Source organism: Canis lupus, chromosome 33 (assembly GCF_003254725.2).
Source record: "Canis lupus dingo isolate Sandy chromosome 33, ASM325472v2, whole genome shotgun sequence".
NCBI lineage: Eukaryota > Metazoa > Chordata > Mammalia > Carnivora > Canidae > Canis > Canis lupus.
In genome coordinates this window covers 27,051,200-27,070,117 of record NC_064275.1, presented here as the reverse complement: position 1 = coordinate 27,070,117, position 18,918 = coordinate 27,051,200, and the positions used below count along the sequence as shown (strand labels likewise).

Below are 18,918 nucleotides of genomic sequence, written 5' to 3'. Positions count from 1 at the left end.
CATCCCTCCAAATTTGGGACATTGTGTTTTCAAATCATTCAATGTGAAATATTTTCTAATATCCTGTGACTTCCTCTTTGATCTTTAGGTTATTTCGAAGTGTGTTGTTTAGTCTCCAAATATATAAGGAGTTTTTCAGATGTCTTTCTGTTATTAGCTTCTAGTTTAGTTTCATTATGATTGTAGAGCATCTCTCTATGATTTCACTTTTTAAAGATACAGGTTTGTTTGGTGGCCCAGAATATAGTGTATCTTGGAGAATATTTCACATGCACTTGAAAAGAATGTATGTTCTGCTTTGTTGGGTGTAATGTCAATTCAGTAAAGTTAATTGATAGCGGTGTTCAGCTCCCTGTATCCTTTTTCTGTATACTTGTTTTATCAATTACTGAGAGAGGAATGTTGAAGTCTCCAGCTACAACTGTGGATTTTTATCTAGTTGTTCTTTCTGTTCTAAGAGTTTTGAATAAGTATTTCAGAGTCCTTTTGTTAGGTGCATCCATATTTGGGAATGTTATATTTAGCAAATTGATTTTTTTCATCATAATGAATTTACTTTCTATCCCTACTAGTATTCCCAGTTCTGAAATCTACTTTGTCTGATATTAATATAACCATTTTAGTTTTCTTTTGATTACTACTTACATTTATGCCTTTTTAAAAACCCTTTTATTTTTAACCAATCTCTCTATTTTTGTTATTTTTTTAAGTAGGCTCCATGCCCAACATGGAGCCCGGCACGGGGTTTGGACTCAATCCCCTGAGATCAAGACCTGAGCTGAGATCAAGAGTCAGACCCGTAACTGACTGAGCCACCCAGGCACCCTTCAATCTCTATATTTAAAGTGGACTTTTTTTGTAGACAGCATATAATTGAGTTTTGCTTTCTTAATCCAATCTCACAATCTTTAATTGGTATATTTAGATTATTTACATTTAATGTAATAATCAATGTGGTTGGATTAAAATCTATCGTCTAGATATTTCACTTAATCTCTTCTTTGTTTCTTTTATCCTCTTTTTCTGCCTGCCTTTGTAGTAATCAAGAGTTTTTATTATTTCTTTTTATCTCCATCATTGGCTTACTTACTACTTATATTTATTTTTAAAAATTTAATGTTGTCTCTAGTGTTTACAACATACATTTTTTTAAAGATTTTATTTATTTATTCATGAGAGACACAGAGAGACAGAGAGAGAGAGGCAGAGACAGGCAGAGGGAGAAGCAGGCTCCATGCAGGGAGCCTGACACGGGACTTGATCCTGGGACTCCAGGATCACGCCCTGGGCCAAAGGCAGGCACTAAACCTCTGAGCCACCCAGGGATCCCTACAACATACATTTTAAATCACAGATAATGTTATACCAGTTTATGTATGTTATAAAAAAAAACTTAGAATATTATATTCCAAGTTCATCCTTCCTACTTTTGTACTGTTATCATATATTTTCCTTTTATGTATCCTATAAATCCACAGTATAATTACTACTATTTTTACTTTAAACAGTCAATTATCTTTTTGAGCACATAAAAAAATTTTAAATGTCTTTTATTTTTACCTTTATTTTTTAATATAAAAGTTTTATTTTGATTATGCTTGCTAAAAGTCAAATAAGTTCATGATATTTCTGTTGCAAACTTTGCCAGAAAAAAAGTAGAAAAATGGTTGACTTTGTCTAAAACCTCATGAAGTTTTTTGGGGGTAGTCTAAGCATAATTGTTAAGAACAAGTAAATTAAATCAATGTAAATAAAATTGATTTGAAGGTAAACTTTTAGAAAGTTTTAATTTAAATTCCAATTATTTAATATACAGTATAATATTAGTTTCAGGTGTATAATATAGTGATTCAACACTTCCATACAATATCCAGGGCTCATCACAACAAGGGTACTCCTCAATCCCCATCACTTATTTCAGCCATCCCCTTTGGTAACCATCAGTTTGTTTTCTGTAGTTAAAAGTCTGTCTCTTGAAATGTCTTTTATATTTACCTTTATTTTAATCACTTCTAGAGATCTTAGTTTATCTAGATCCTAGTTCTGTTCAGTATATTCATTCTGCCTTCAGAACTTCTTTTAATTTTTTTTTTTTTTTTTGTAGTGCAAGTCTGCTGGTAATGAAATCTCTCAAGCTCGTTTATTTTTATTATTTTATTTTATTTATTTTATTTTATTATTTTATTTTATTTTATTTTTTATTTTATTTTATTTTAGATTTTATTTATTCATGAGAGACAGAGAGAGAGAGAGAGGCAGAGACACAGGCAGAGGGAGAAGTGAGCCCCATGCAGGGAGCCTGATGGTGGGACTCGATCCCAGGTTTCCAGGATCAGGCCCTAGGCTGAAGGCATCGCTAAATCACTGAGCCACCCGGGCTGCCCAAGCTCGTTTATTCTTAAACATTGCTATTTCTCCTTCATCTCTGAGAGATATTCATGAGTAATCTTCTGAGTTGACAGTTTTTTTTCTTTCAGTGCTTTTAAGATTCTATTTTATTATTTTCTGGTTGCATCATTTCAGATGAGAAATGTGATTTAATACTAGTCTTTCTTACCCTGCATGTAACGTTTTCTCTCTTGCTCTGATGGCCTTTGAGATTTTCTTTTGGTCTTTGATTTTCAGGAGTTTGAATATGATGTGTCTAGGTGTATTTAATTGTTTTCGTTTTTTATTTTTACTGCTTGGAACCTCTGAGCTTATTGGATCTGTGGTATGTTGTATTTTATTATTTTTAGTTCTTGACCATTATTTCTTCAAATATTTCTTCTGTGCCATTGTCTGTTTCTTCTCTTTCTAGGATTCCAATTACACACGTTAGACCATTTCATAGTATCTCTTAGCTCTTAGATGCTTCATCTCCTCCCTTCCCCCCACCCACGATGCACACTTTGTGTTCCATTTTGGATCATTTATGTTGGCTTTTCTTCAAGATCACTGATTTTATTTCTTCAGTTGCGTTGTGCCAGTGAGCCTATTGAGATGTTCTTTATCCAGAGGAACAGAAAGTAGATTGGTCACTGCCTAGGGCCTGGGGGATTATGGACAGTGACTGTGAGTGGGTACAAGGTTTCTTTTTTGGGATGATGAAAATGTTCTACAACGCATTGAGGTGGTGGCTGCACAACTCTGTGACTACACTAAAAAGCCACTGAGTTGCACACTTTAAATTGATGAATTATATGGTATGTGAATTATATCTCAATAAAACTGTTGTTAAAAAGAAACCTTCATGCTTTAGGTTCAAAGGCTGCATTGATAAAAAGTCTGGAAGGAGTCAAAGAGGGACAAGACCTCTTACTGAAGGTGAAAGAAGAACAAAAAGTAATTCTGAAGGAAATGTTACTATAACACAAACTGGTAGAAGATTAGAGATTGTGGATATTATTTTATTCTGTGCTCTATATCTGATTCTAAGTGTTGAAAACTGGCTGTATTAAGTGTTCATGTCTAGTTCCTGTCTTTATCCTTTTATGCATTTTGTTAATTCCTATAGATAAAATGTGATTTATGGTTCTTAGTCTTACAGATAAAAATGTTCCAAGTTCTGTCATTGCTTTGAGTTCTCTCCAGGGTTCAGCCTCTTCTCCACTGTCCATTCTAGGATGCCTAGCCCACTAGGAGCTGCTCTTATCTGGTAGTGTCACTATCGGACTTTAGTGACCTAAGAGTTTACATATCACTTCCTTCTGTTATAATACTTGTGGAGAGTTCTCCAAGCTGAGAATTTCAGGACAGTTTCCCTACAGGGAGTTTACCAGGAAATCCATAAGAATCACATGATAGCCTAGCAGCTCCTTTTCTGCAGGGAAGACATATGTACCCCCGGGGGTATTATATGTTTCCAGATGGTCAGAAGTCTTCTTAGTGGTTCTTATTATCCAAAACATATTAAGCGAAAAAAAGCAAAGTATAGAAGGATGTGTATAGTATGCTATTATTTGTATTTAAGAAAAAATGGGGATAAAAATATATGTATGGGGGCTCCTGGGTGGCTCAGTTGGCTGAAGATCTGACTCTTGATTTTCACTCAGGTCATGATCTCAGGGTTGTGAAATCCAGCCCCGAGTTGTGCTCTACTCTGAGCATGGATCCTCCTTAAGGTTCTCTTTCTTCTTCTCCCTCTGCCCCTTCCCCTGCTCATACTTTTCCTCTTTCCCTGCCTCCTTCTCTCCCTCTCAAAGAAAAAATAGATGTATTTTCATAACATATCCCTGGAAGACATTGATGGGATGGCTGACTCAGCTTGGTACCGAGGAGAAGGGGCAGGTTCAAGATCTTCCACTCTATACCTTTTTGTATCTTTTGAGTTTTGAACCATATAATTACATTGACTATTTATGGAGGAATACGAGTTAAAATAAAAACAAAATCCTTCTCGGGTGGTTAATCAAACTTGATACTTAGGCTGGCCCTGGATAATTTACTCTTTTCCCTGATTTCTCACTTAGATCTTCCCTCTTCATGCCCTCCATGTCTGATCATTTGGCTGCAACAGACAGGTTGCAACACACCCCTCCTTCTGCGAGTGTATTAGAATCGCTACACAGGGATGAGGTGGCATTTCTAAACTATCTCTTGTGACTGACTGCCGTCTTTAGCCCTGACCTAGAGGTTCTCAAACTTGAGCCTGCATCAGATTGACGTAGAGGGCTTGTTAAAACACTGGTGGCTGGGCCTCATCCTCAGAGTTTCTGATTCAGCCAGTCTGTGGAACTGTAGAACTTTCTAGCAAGTTCCCAGGTGATGCTGGTCAGGGACCACACTTTGGGAACCAGTGCTCTGGACTAAAATAGTTTCTCCTGCAACGTGATGTCCAGTTTTGGTGTCCCAGCTGTGTCCTCATTTAGACATATGAAGAAATAAAAAACAGGAGAGATCTGTCCCTTTCCTGGGGACAGACCACACCTGTCAGGTGTGCCTGTAGCTCACCACTATCCAGCTGTCTGTGTAGCCAGTGGTGCCTGTCAGGCTCTAGCCCCTTCACCACCAGTAGGACTGACGTTGTCAGAAGCCTGCATCCCCCTCATCTGGACTCACCAGAGCTGACATTCCTGCAGCCATTGCTGTCAGCTCTCTATGAAGACATTATTGGTATTTAAGAACAGGTTTTACAAGAGTCGTGCTAATTTCTGACTCACCTTCCAGTGCTTCGCAACAGAGGCATTATTAGCATTTTAGATGAGACAATTCTTTTCTCTTTTCTTTTTTTTAAAGATTTTATTTAAGACAGAGTGAGAGAGTGAGCACAAACAGGGGGAGCAGCAGGAGAGGGAGAAGCAGGCTCCTCACTGAGCAGGGAGCCCCATGCAGGGCTTGATCCCAGAACCCTGGCATCACTACCCGAGCTGAAGGCAGACCCCTAACCTACCAAGCTAGCCAGGCGCCCGAACACTTCTTTATAATGAGAATTGTGTTTAATGTGGGATATTCAGCATCCTTTCCCCCTTTCCCTGTCCGTGGTCCTTATGGCAACTAGTAATCCCACTACACATCCCGGTGCTCCCCTCCTCCAGCCTTCTCCTGTCCACTTTCCCTGTGAATGGGATGAGAGCAGCACAGCTTTCTCCTGAAAAACACCATGTCTTGCATTAAGTTATCAGACCCCTTACCAAACCACACTGCTTTAGCTCCCAGTGAAAATCCTAAGTCACGTTTTAATATTTTCCTTGCTTTCATTAAATGTTGATATTAAAAAGTGGTGATATTAAATATTCTGAAGTGATATTAAATATTCTGAATCATGAATATTTCTTTCTGAAAGCCACCCGGGGGGAATTATCCATCATGATGCTCAGTCCCATCTCCGTAGAGAAATACACCAGAGGGCCCCTGTTTCCTGATGAAGTAGCCTTGCATCCTTGTCTGCCAAGGAGAATTACGTGACCTATTCTGTTTCCTACTTTTTTTTTTTTTTCGGTCACGAATGTCAGGGAACTCAGAGACAGATGTAGTGCTCGATAGGGTTGCAAAATTAGTATAGAAAACCATTTTGCATATATTCTCAGCTTTTATACATTTTTAACTTTTAAATAATCAGTAGCTTAATTTTGCATCTTCTTGCGAGTGACTTCAGTTCCTTTTAGAAGCAGTCCTTGGTACAGGTTGAGTTGTGAAGGATTATAGCCCAGAGTGGCCTACTCAGCTGTGCACACGAGTCCCATGGCAGAGCAGCCAGGCCCCTGGGGACACAGGACAGGGTCATGGGCCTGAGGCACAAGAGGAGCAGCAGGCCTGGAGGCCTCTCTTGCTGGCAGCAAGTGAAAAGGTCCCTGGTGAGAGGGAGGTCCAGGCGCGCCCAAGCTGGGAGTGGAGTAAGGGACAAGGAACAAAGACCCACAGGTATCCCTGAGCCCTCCCCAAGGTCGGGGAGTCATTGAGGTGAGTGTCAGCAGGGGGGCTGAGCTGGCTGGACTGCCTGGCCTCGCCCACGAGCACAGAAACCATTACTTAGAGGATACACCATCCTGACGGGGCTCCCACGTGGTTCTGTGGCCGAACAGATCTCCAGGAGCAGCAGGTGCAGATGGGGCCGTGACTGTGGGATCAGCTTTCGCCAGAGCGCCTTGTCCAGGGGGGAAGACATCTGTCTGCAGGACTGTAGCACAGCGGGGATTCCACTGCTGAGGGCCCACCGCCTGCTCCGTGGCCTCCCTCACCCCTGCCAGGGCCTCTCCCCCCACCCTGTGAGCCCACCCCAGTTCCACCCTCCTTAGTTCTTTGGCATCTGTCCTCTCTGGAGGAAAGAAGCACCTAGTTCTTGTCCTCCTGGTAACCATTATTCCTGAACTCTAAACCCCTGACCTCCTACACACGATAATAAAATCACCTGTTGTCCTGAGGACGTTTCCACGGTTCCACACAGCCTGTGGGAGCGATGTGCATCCTCCCAGCCGCTCCCGCTCCCTTGTGCACGCCTGCCCCTGAATTGGCTTTCCTCTCCTCCTTCCCACCAGGCACCGGCCAGGCGGTCCCCAGTAGGCCGCCCCAGCTGCAGTGCAGAGCACCAGCCCTGGCCAAGGGCTCCCGGAGCCCGCAGGGAGACAGACCTCCGAGACGTCCTGCCGTGTGCTCACCATCCAGTTGCCACAACAAACAGCAGAGGAGACGTTGCTGAGTGGGCAGGGTTTAAAGTGTGCTGTTGACCGTTCCTCCTCAGCCCACCCTGAGGACGTGGCGGAGAGGGTGACTGGGTGGCCAGGAGAGACCAGCGCCCACAAGGTGAGCTGACACCTGGCCGGGTGCCCAGACAGGTGGGAGTGAAGTCAGCACGCCTTAGTGTTATCTGTTGACCTTGGCTTACCTGGTCTGCATTCTAGAACTGGTGAAGTCGGTGGGAACGGTCATTGAGCCAGCCAGGAAACAAGATTAAGTATCTGCTGGGTGCTCTGGCCTCTGCTGGGAACTGTCCACACTGCCAAGCTGGTAGTCCGTCCTTCCAAACTGTCCCAAAACGCCTTTCTCCTGCTGCTCCGGGAGGCTGCTCTGGTCAACTGCATTTGGTTTTGATTTTTCCTTTGACTCTCTGGTTCCTTGCAAGCAGCCATCACTGGGATTGGAGTACGGGTTGAATTCTGTGTTAGCTGTGGGACCAAGCTATTCCAGGTCCTGACCAAGAGCCCCCACCGGCCCTGCTTCACAGGCACAGTCATCGACACGTCGTGACATTGTCCCATTGACAGCAGGCATAGAGTAGAGTGAGGCTGCCTCACAACGGCAGTGCCTCCGTGGGTGACTGTATGATGGTCAGTGTTCTCAATAGTATTTCTTTTTTAAAGATTTTATTTATTTATTCATGAGAGACACAGAGGGGCAGAGACACAGGCAGAGGGAGAAGCAGGCTCCACGCAGGGAGCCCGATGGCGGGACTCGATCCCGGAACTCCAGGATCACGCCCTGCCTGAGCTGAAGGCAAATGCTCAACTGCTGAGCCACCTAGGGATTCCCGCCCGCCCTCCCCCCCTTTTTTTTTTAAGATTTTATTTATTTATTTGAGAGAGAGAGTGTGTAAGAGAGAGAGAGGGAACATGAGCAGGAGGGAGGGGCAGAGGGAGAGGGAGAAGCAGACGCCCCTGCTGAGCAGCGAGCCCTACTTGGGGCTCGATTCCAGGCCCCTGGGATCATGCCTTGAACTGAAGGCAGATGCTTAACCTGTTGAGCCACCAGGCACCCCTCTCAATTACATTTCAAAAGTCTGAGTGATCTTTTGGGATTTCCCATGTGAAATTTCAGAGTGGGGGTCCATTGCTTTCTGTAGCTTTGGCTAGTGACCAAGATGGGTTTTCTTTTGTCACCCTCCGCCCTCTCCAGCATCAGCCTGGGAGAGATCTGTCCACTCTCACTGTGAGGAGGCTGCTGGGGACCCAACCAATTCAGTGAAGCAAAGAAAGTGAGAAGGAGGGAGGAGAAAGAGGAATCAGTGAAAAGAAGCATAGCCTACGATTTTATAACACTGATTACTTCCCCCTGTGGTTCTAAGGCTGCTTTGAAGTATATGGTGCCATCACTGAAGTTAGAGAATACCTTCTTAGACTGCTTTGGCAGACAAAACGAAGTATGAGTGTTCTGGCCTTCTGTTAAAAAAAAAAAATAGATCCTGTAATTTTAAAGGAATTTGTAAAAAGTGACTATGAGGTTGGACTCTAAAGTGGCAGATAAAAGGAGAAAGCAGTGTCCTACTGCTGCCTGAAAGAAAATACAGAACGTGTGGCTGGGATGGGGGGCCATTATTTTGGGATTCAAGGGAGGCTGGATCAAAGTGACCACTGTGTATGTATGAGCGTGGCTCCCTTGAGAGGCAGAGCCTTAAGGCACTCTGACATTGCGAGGCAGCAGAAGCAGGAGATCAAAGAATGGAAAAATTAATGCAAGCACTTTATTTTAAAGCCAGGGTTGCCTTGGTTAACATCAGGGTGAAGATAAGAGCCACTGGTGCTGAGGGGTGGGCTATGCAGGGAGCCCTTTCTGTAGAGTTTCCAATTTTATGCTCATGACAGAGAAATTTGCGAGGAGATGAGGAGGGTAGTCCAAGTTTCATTGTAAAACCTAGAGCGAACAGGACTGCAGAAATCATCCAGCACTCCTTTCTCTGCACGGATGAGGGAAGGGGGCCTCTAGAGCAGAGCTGCAGTGATGCACCTGGTCCTTGCAGAGTCAGGCCGGAACTTGGTGCCCTCGTCCCGGGTCCCCTAGGATCGGAGCTAATGGGTCGCTCACAGATCATTCAGGCACCTTTAGCAAGATACAAATGTTGCTTGATAGATTCTCAAAAGGGCAAGTAATCTTTAGTTTCATCCATACATTTTTTTTCAGAGATGCCTGTGGAAAATCTCCTCTGAATTCCATACCTTTAATGATGATGCTCTTTCTGCTTTTTGATAAAATTACTTTGAACAATGAACTGTGATGCCACATTGCATCAAATTATATTCACATAGGCTTCATTGTGAGTCGTCTTTTCTAATGAAAGCACATGTATTTTAGAAAGCTTTATGTTGCTTGACATGTAACTTGTAATTAAGTATTGGGTTTCATGTTATTTCTTTAAAAGTTGGGCATTAGGGCCTTGGTTAATATTGTAACCATCCCTTATACTAATGTTTCTATGAGAAATTTGATCCCCTTCCCAAGAAAAGAACATAATCCATGTCAATGTGGTGAACGTTGATTTGATTAATGTACCAGACATGACATTTGTTCATTTATCATGTAGTCCTTGGTGGTGAGGGAGGCAAAGTCCTTGCTCTCAGGTAGTTTTCCTTCTAGTGAGAGAGGAGGACAGTAATATCTGGCAATGTTTTTAAAGTGCAATGAAGAAAAGTAGTGCAGGGTAAGGGGATGGAGGGATTAGGGCAGAGAATTATTTTACATAGGATCGCCAAGTAGGCAGGAGGGCCTCTTTGTGGAGGTGAGATGGGAGCAGAGGACATAGTGAAGCGAGTGAGTGAGTTTTCAGATCTGGAGGAGCAACTCTATTCAAGGCAGAGAAACTGGCCATTGCTAAGGCCTCAAGGCAGGAGTGAACTTGATGTGGTCGGAGTAACAGCAGACAGGCCAGCTAGCTCTAGAGAGGAGGGTGAGGCACAGCGTGATAGCAGGTGAGCTTGCAGCAATAGGCAGGGCTGGGTGAGGTAAGGCCTTACAGGCCATGGTAGGGAGTTTGGATTTGAGTCCATGGGTAATGGGTCCATTGGAGGGCGCTGAATGGGGGAGTATCACGATCTAACTGCTGAGTGGAGAATCGACTAACTGTAGGGAAGGAGTGTGGAACCAGGGAGGTAGTTAGACTGCTGCAGGGGTCTAAGGACATGATGCTGGTGGCGTAGGGGTGGCGAGGCGTGATCAGAATGAAGGTAGAACCAGTGAGAATTGCTGATGGATTGGATGGAGAGAGAGGGAGGGTGGGGGTGGCTCCTGTGCTTGAGTATTTGGGTGGATGACGGAGCCTTTGGCCCAGGTGGGAAATGCTGCAGGAGGAGCACATTTGGCTGGAGAAAGGTGAGAGATCCTGTTACATCTTGTTACATAAACCATTGGGGATGTGGAGTAGGCAGTTGGATATAGAACTCTGGAGGTTGGCAGAGAGGTTGGGACAGAAGATAGGTTTGGGAATCTCTGACCTTCCAATGCATGTAAACCTGTGGGACTGGATGATCCCTGAGGAATGAGCAGGCCCATCACTTAGAGACCAGGAAGAGGGGGAAGGAGGAAAGAGAGGAGTGTACAGCCACGCCCCCCGCCCCCCATCCAGAGAGAAGAGAGTGTCTTCAGATGGAGTGGTGACTGACTGCGCCAGTACGGCTGAGAGCATTAAATACATTATCAGGCTGGAAATAGTGTCCTCAGGATGACTGCCTGGGTTCTTATGTGCCTGTGGGCCTTGTCTTCCCCCCGTTAGACTGTGAACTCACCAAAGCCAAGGATTATTTCAATATTCTCCTGCTTGTACTTGGAGCCACTTAAAGCTGTGGCTGAACTGCCTACCGAGGGGTCACTTCCTTGTGGAAGCTGCTTGCAGAGTTGTTCATCACTGGGGCAGTGGGGACAGTGTTGATGAGGAAGGTGCAGGACCAGTCCCACCCTGGGCAAAGAGGCTAGTGATGTTCCAACCCTGAGTAGAATGAGTTGGGTAGAAAAGGAGAAGACAAATGGGAAGAGCAGAAAGGAAAACAGAGGAGTATCAGATTCCTGATTTTGGGAACTATCAACCTCTTAAATGTAAACATATAGCTGAGGAAGAGAGGCACTGAAGAATCAGGAGCTCTTTGGCCATGGATTGCTGTAGCAGTTGGATTCCTTACCTGCTGTCTCTGCAAAGTATATATGATCTTTGCCATGGCTAAGAAGGATGGAGGAGGCCCTCATGACTTCCAATGGGACCTGTATCTGGGAAAGAATTCTTTGGTGATGCTCTGGGACAGTCTTGGCCTCTTCTCTTGACTGGGTTCCATTGTTCTGTGTCTGTGGGGAGGGCGGGGGGGGGCGGTAACTGGGCCTGAAAGTCTGGCCATCTCTGACCGAGAGTAGTGTCCGTGGTAGAATAGCCTCGAAGATCCCCAAGGGCTGGGCACACTAGGAGTTAATCTGCATAGGGAGAAATATGAGCTTTCTGGCCATCAGGAGTCTGGGATGAGATCTGGACCCTGTCCCGTCTCTTGTCTCATACACAGACATGGCAAAATCAGAGGACCCATAGGACCATAGGAAAGCATAGGAATAGTTTGTGGTTGGGGTGTGTTGAGAGCTTTGAAGAGCTGAGAGGCCGTCTTGATGAGACAGGACCAGAAGTTGAGAGCTCTCGACAACATAAAGGAGACCCTGCTTGTGGGATGAGGGTAGATCCTTGGCCCTGCAGAGGTTAAGGTGGTAATAAGCCTGCAAGCCAAGGGTCCATTCCCTGGAGCTATCCTGGGAACCTAAGTACTCAGTTTTTCCAGACAATCCTGATCACGGAGTCTGATAAAGCTCAAGCGTGCTGCTAAAATTATGTTAAGATAAAAGCTCTTTTTATTCATTAAATATCCATTAAAACCATCACAGATTATTTTTCAAAGGAAAGAAAACTATGCTACAATCCTGCAAATAACTTATGACCAGATGTTGACATCTTGGGACACCCTGTCATGCCTAAAAATATTGTAAGAAATCTTTAAACAGTAATATCTAAAAATAATCCCCCCCCAATTAAGAAGAGGAATAAGGGGAAAGCATTGTAGTTCAAGAGTTTTATTGGTGTGTTTATTTTTGAAAAGAATACTAAGCCATAACTTAATACCAGATTCTGAGACCTAGGTATTCCCAGTTTTGTAGTGGAGAGGGAGGGTAATTACAGAATGCAAGAAAGTACCTAAGAGAAAAAGTTATAAAAACCACTGTAGCTTATGGGGTGGGGGGCGCTTGGGTGTTGTAGTCGATTAAGCACCTGATTCTTGGTTTCAGCTCAGGTCATGATCTCAGGGTAAAAATCCCTGGTGGCTTAGCTGAATGGCCAACAGAAAGCTGGAAAGCACATGAATCCTTGATGTGAACAAGTGGTGCAAGGAGCAGGGGGTAGAGATCACATCCCGTTAATTCATGGAGTCTGGGGAGGTTTGGAACCACTGACAGCTTCCACATCTACCAGCCTCCCGCTAAGCTGCCTGTGATGAGCTGAAATTGTATTACACAACACTATCCCCGACTGTGTTCTTTTCTTAGTGCCTGAGGTGGGTCTGGAGCACGTTCAGGGCGGGATCTCCACCTCCGTGCCCCGCCGTACAGCGGCCTGCTCAGACCGTGGCTTGCCCTGGTTACAGCTATAGCAGCTCTAAGCCAGATTTCCCACGTGGACGTCAGTGGTGTTCTTACCTTCCGAACCATGCCAGCTGGCATCCTGCTGAGCTCCAGCCGTGCCATGTCCCTCAGGTCAAGCATCCTCACGTCTTCGGGGGTGAGGTGGTTCCTGAGAGGCCCACTTAGTGTTCTCAGGAGAGGCCGACGAGGGAGTGAGGGGCATCCTGGGCTGGTGGTAGGACTTGTGCTTCTCTTGCACACTTCATTCTCAAGTGGAATGAAGGCAAGAAGCTGGTCAGTACGTTTTATGGAACATAAACCCAGTATCTGATACTGAGGATGAGAATCTAGATTTAGGAGGGTGTACCTGGTGGGGTGGGGGGAGGAGATACCACGGTCTGTGCATCTCGGACAAGGGAACTTGAAAGGGAGAGGTTTGTGTTCAAGAGATGTCTCCTTCCAAGCCCTCCAAAGTCTCAGAAGGACCTCAAATAAATGGAACTTTAGGTTAAAATCAAGAAGGTGAAAATCAACATGAATAGATAAGGAAATAAGTAAGAAAAATATCCTTCACTTAGAATTTTTTTTTAAAAAGAAATAATATAAACCTGGACAAAAATGTGATGGGGTTGATGATAGTTTAAGATAAAGACTATAAAAAAATAAAATAAAAAAATAAAAAAAAATAAAAAAAGATAAAGACTACAGGGAGAGTGTATTTTGCTACTTCTTCTCTAGGTTATGGTTAATAACTGTGGAGGGTCTGAGCTTTCACTTGCTTGCAAGCTCTTGAGTTAGCCTCCCACGGTTTCGTGGCTCCTGGCTGAAGACGGGGCCTGTGGGTTAGGGACCAAGGGCTTTTTGATTCACAGTGATAACAGTGACCTGGGTACCAGTATTTTCTCACACTGGTTCTTTGAGCCCCAATCCCCATAGGGTGACGGTGGAGAGAAATCCTGAGCTGAGGGAACTCAAATGTTGTAAAATGGACAGTAGGTACACCCGTGCTTTGCTCCAAAGGGAGACCCCATCTCTCTCATTTATGATACAGATACCCTTGAAAAGACAGTCTAGAACAGAGGCAGTCCATGCTTCCACTTGCAAGGTGTGCAGAACTGGGAGAGACCCACGGAGAATGGCTCCCACCTGCCACCTCAGCAGTAGAAAGGGAGAGGCAGCTAATGTTCTTGCCTCCTCGTTAGGGCCCAGGCAGTGACCAGGAGACCTAGTCCCTTACCTCGTCAAAGCTCAACGGAGGTGGTACTATTGCTCTACCAGTAAGGAGGCTGGAGAGTAATGGGACTGGAATCTCCAGCCACAGGGTTTGTGTAGATGCTACCTACTTCTTATGTGCTGAGCGTTGTGCTAAAAAGTAGCCCGAGCTTAGTCAGATGTTTGTTTATTAGTTCACAGCTCTAAGAGCCCTTGTGAACTGACTGATGTTGTTCTCGTAACGCAGATTATCAGGCGTGCGGGACACTGAGGCACAGTGAGTGCTGGGGCTGGGATTCAGGCTGCGAGCTTAGCCGCTCTCCTCCTGTGCTCTTTCTCCAGCCCTCGGGGTCACGCCAGGGGAGTCCTGGTGAAACCAGTGTGTGCCCTGAAGATGTGGAAGAGAGTTTGGAAACCATGCCTGGTAGGAATAGTGGAAGGACCAGGACGCCTGGGTGGCTCAGTGGTTGGGCGCCTGCCTTCGGCTCAGGGCATGATCCCAGGATCCAGGATTGAGTCCCGCATCGGGCTCCCTGCATGGAGCCTCCTCCTCCCTCTGCCTATGTCTCTGCCTCTCTCTCTCACTCTGTGTCTCTCATGAATAAATAAATAAATCTTAAAAAAAAAAAAAAAGGAATAGTGGAAGGACCAAGTGTGTTCTTCTGTAGAAGGATAAGTGGTGACTGTCATCAAATATTTGTAGACCTGTCTTACGGCAGACTGGAGTTTACTCTGCGTGACCCCAGGGGGCAGAATGGGGTCCAGGTAAGGGGAGGCATATCACAGCCCATGGTGGAATGGGCTGCTTCTGAGTGTGGGAACTTCTTCTTGCAGGATTTTCTGGGAGATTGCCTTCTGGGATGCCCTGGCTTGGATCTGTCCATGGCCCCTCAGTAAGCACCTCTGTTCTATTCTCTATAGGATCTAAGTGATGGAGGAGGAAGGTTGTAATGAGGTGCTCTAGACGTTTCCTAAGAGAGCAGACCCTGCTGAATACAGTGACCCAAATTCCCTCCACTGACATCCCTTCTTCTCCCCTTTCTGAGAATTCTGTACTGTCGGACATGCCCAGAGGGGATTCCTACGTGGATGAGGCTGTGTCCTAACTGGAGAATCCAGTCCACCCCCAGGGGCTGGAGAGTCTGGCTCAGCTGGAAGCCTGCTCTGTCTCATGGAGGGACCCAGCAAGATCTTGGCTCAGTCCTGCCTCTAACTCTGATGGCTTTGTTCCCATCCTTCTCCCAGCCTGAATCACCAGCCTCCTGGCTTGGCCAGGCCCTAGCAAGTGTCCACACACACATACCAGGCCCGCTGTTGCCCAGTTTAGGACAGAACAGGATTCCTATACTGGGTGGGAGGTTGAATTAAAAGATCCCTGTGGTCTCTTAAATGTATCTGTGGTTCTGTGATTCACTGTTTCCTTGTCAATAGCCCATGCTTTAAAAAGCAAGTGGGAACAAGTGTTTAGATCCAGTGCTACTCTGTAAGGACTTGGCTGTCACCCCATGGTCACTCCCTTCTTGTCTTGGGCAGCTCCACTCCTAGGCGAAGCAGGTATGGTCCAGGTGCAGGTCCAGGGAGGAATTTGGGAAGATGGTGAGGAGTGGGTGGTGGCAACTGGTTTAATGGCATCTGTTGCACTCAGCCAGGAATGCCTTCTTTTGGAAGCTAAAGACTTCCTCAATATGGTCTCGATTAGCCTGTGTATATTTTTAAAATAATTACATTTTCATCAAAGGGTTTTAGAGAGAGATGTTTAGCCCAGTGTAAAGGGCATGATCAGGTCTGATCCTGAAATAATGTCTCTGTTATCCCAGATGTCAGGAGTAACTAAAAATATACTCATAAATTGGAGGAATTCTTGGTTTATTGGACTCATCTATTTTCTCTCTTAACCTCCCTCCAGAAAGTGAGAGGGGGAAGCAGTAAGCCAAAAATCTTTAATTATCCAGTCTGCTGACATTGTTTTATCTGCGCCACTGATATTAAATCTGCACAGCATTCCATTTCAGTCACTTGCAGAGCTAAGAGTAACCTCCGCAAACGTGGGCCTTTGTCTCTGTGCTTGCTTGTGGCCAACGATCTGTATCCTACCCTTCCCCACCCTCCCTCAGACTTCTTAAATTCCAAAGCTTTCTGTGGCACCGGAAATGATCTGTCTGTGGAATGTCCATACTTTGGGAAAGTCCCTGAACTGTGTATCAGAATTCTGCTTCCCCCAACTCATCTTGGCCATTTGTGGTTAGGTCTTGGCATGCACCCACCATTGGAGAGACCCGGGTTTGGCAGGAGCATTTTGTCATGTTTCTATTATTGACATAAATGAAATTTTATCAGTTCCTATCATTGACATCCGTGGAGAAGGAAGAGAAAGTCCAGCTAGTTTTTTTTTTTTTCATCTTTCTTATACAAATTTGATTTTTCCCTGTTACTTCCTTAACTTCTGTGGCCAAACGCATCTTCGATTTCAGTTTGGTTCCCTGGGCTGTGACCTTTTCACCTACTGTAATGTTGACACAATCAGCTGGTTTAGCGCCCAAACGATGCCACTGTTACTGCTACAGCCCGGTCGCTTTTCTGGAAGGCTTCTCCTATGGCCAGCGCTTGCTGAGGGCTTGCGTCCTCGCAGCCTCTTGAGGCAAGTACCATTGCCATCCTCTCCGTTTCACAAGTGAGGACCCAGAGGTGAAAGAGTTTGCTGAGGGTCCTGCAGCAGAGCGGGGATTGGAAGGCAGGCAGCTGGCTGACTTCACGCCCCCTCCGTCCCGCCTGCGGGCCCTCGGCTCTGCACGCACCCAGCGTCCCCACTCGCCCTCCAGGAAGTGTTCCTGTCTTTCTGAAGTGCTGTCCTCAGCAAATGTTTAATGAGCACGGACTGTTCAGCAAGAACTCTCTGCCATGGGGATACAGAGATCTATAAACCCGAGCTCCCTGGCGCCCCACACGCTGTGGCCGTGGACACGAAGCCTGGCAGTCCGAGCCGGCGCTCTGCTGAGCAGGGGTCGTGTTTCCTGTCTGCCTACCCATGGGGGCTCTCCCCTGGGCCCATATTGCTTGTGGCGAGCCCCCACAGATTTCCCTGACCAGGGCCAATGTTGTGTTGGGACCAGCCCTTGTGGTTCTTATTACAGTTGCGAGACACAACTCAAGAGCAACCATCAGGGTACTTAGAAAGGACAAGATTTATTACTTACTTACCTCCTAGAGGGTACATGGCATGCCTGGGGCCACAGAACAAGGTCATGTGGGGAGAGAGAGTTGTCCTCATGTTCTGCTTTTCTTGGGGACCAAGGTGGGGGCCTAGGGCTTCACAGGGTCACTCTTTATTGGTGTATTTAAAACATAAGAGCAGGAATTAAAGTGTGGGAAGGGGAAAGCCAGTGGTCAAAGGCCCAGTTGTGTAAGCCAACCACAGCTCTCTAAAAAGGGAACCTGGGTGGGGCGACTTGGCTCGTCATCTAGTCCTGTAGCTGGCCATGTGATTGTTTGAGATGGACGTCTTTGAAGTGGATGCCCGAGCAATCAGAAGCTTAATGACAGGCACTTACATTACAGGCAGAAAAGCTGACCATCCAAGTGCTTTGGTGAAGGGTGCCTTTGTTGTGTTCACCACCGTCTCCAGGATCCGTAATAGCACCTGGCAGATAGAGCTCTCAAGCTCTCAAAAAGTATGTGGTGAGTGAACGAACTGCCAGTGCAACAAAGCCACGGACATTTTACAAATAAATGAGAGAATATGTTGATGACCACAAAGTATGAAGGACGTGAACTGAGATGCGTCTGTTAAACTACGCACGCTGGGTGTATGGAAAACCCGGCGCCATCCTCAGTTTTGTGTTTTGTCACAGATTTGTGGGAACTTGGTCCTGGACGGGTGCTCATGTCTTAGACCCCTGCTAGCAAGGGCTCCAAGTAGTGGGGACTTTGAGATTCGAGCAGGATGCAGCTGCAGGGAAAAGACTACCCGTGGCAATCCAGGGCTCCCCCACTGGCAACATTATATAGGACGGGGCAGTAGGCCTGATGGTTTGCTCGATAACAACAATTGTTTTGAACTTCATGACTCCTTGGAGTTGGATCCTCTCCTGCCTTGCTCAACACTTGCCTCACTTCCCAAGCCTTGCCTAACTTGGTTGGGTATCTAAGTGCACATCCCTCCAAACTGTGCAGGAATCCCTGGACCTGGCCCCTGCCTAAGCCCTGGCACCAGTTCAAGGAGCTCAAGCTCAAACTGGAGCTGAGGAATGAGAGAATATTGGGGGGGGTGGGTACGAGTCAGCATATGTAGCAGGCTGACATGAATCAAGGGGACCCAGATTTACGAGCCATAAGGAAGTTCATGCACTTGACCCAGTAATTGGAATTCGTAAAATATATCTTGGGGAAATAATCCAGAATGAAGGAAAAGTTGTGTTCATGAAACTGTGACTTGTGATGTCATCTGTTTTAGTGAGATTGGAAGCAACCTAAATGGTAAACAACAGGGGCATGATTGAGTAAATTATGGTTCATCCACTTGGCAGCATATTGCACAGTTGCTAAAAATGAGACTTATAGGGATGCCTGGATGCTCTTTTAATTCTTCAGTTAAGACAGAAGGGGAAAGAAGAGCATGGCCTCACTTAAGAGAGGGAGAGAGAGAGCTCTGCTTTGGAGGCCAGGCTATACCTACTTGACAGGAACCTTCAGAGGTCAGCTGAGAGAGGACACCTGAGCAAGCAGGTGCTCATTGCAAATCCCAGCTTCCCAGAGTGGTCTCGGGGGAGAACCCGACCTTTTCATGGGGGAGAAAGTACCATGGTGAAGGCTTAAACTGGAACAGTGTTAAACAAGACAGCTCTGGTCTTTCCCTTATTGCATTTTATCTATGCCACAGGGAGCAGGTGCCATCAATAGTGAAGTTCAGTTTTTCTCTTGGGCCCAAAAACCAAGCGG

General features: G+C 45.8%; 1 long non-coding RNA gene across 1 annotated transcript in view; it reads left to right on the top strand.

Annotated features, from left to right (window-relative positions):
• The window catches only part of LOC118353160 (uncharacterized), a 73,534-nt gene extending 58,960 nt beyond the window's left edge, over positions 1–14,574 (top strand). Inside the window, exons 3-4 of the long non-coding RNA XR_004811537.2 lie at positions 6,957–7,221; positions 14,326–14,574. This is a non-coding gene — a long non-coding RNA (uncharacterized LOC118353160). The remainder of the gene's footprint in view (positions 1–6,956; positions 7,222–14,325) is intronic.
• Positions 14,575–18,918: the final 4,344 nt, after the last annotated feature.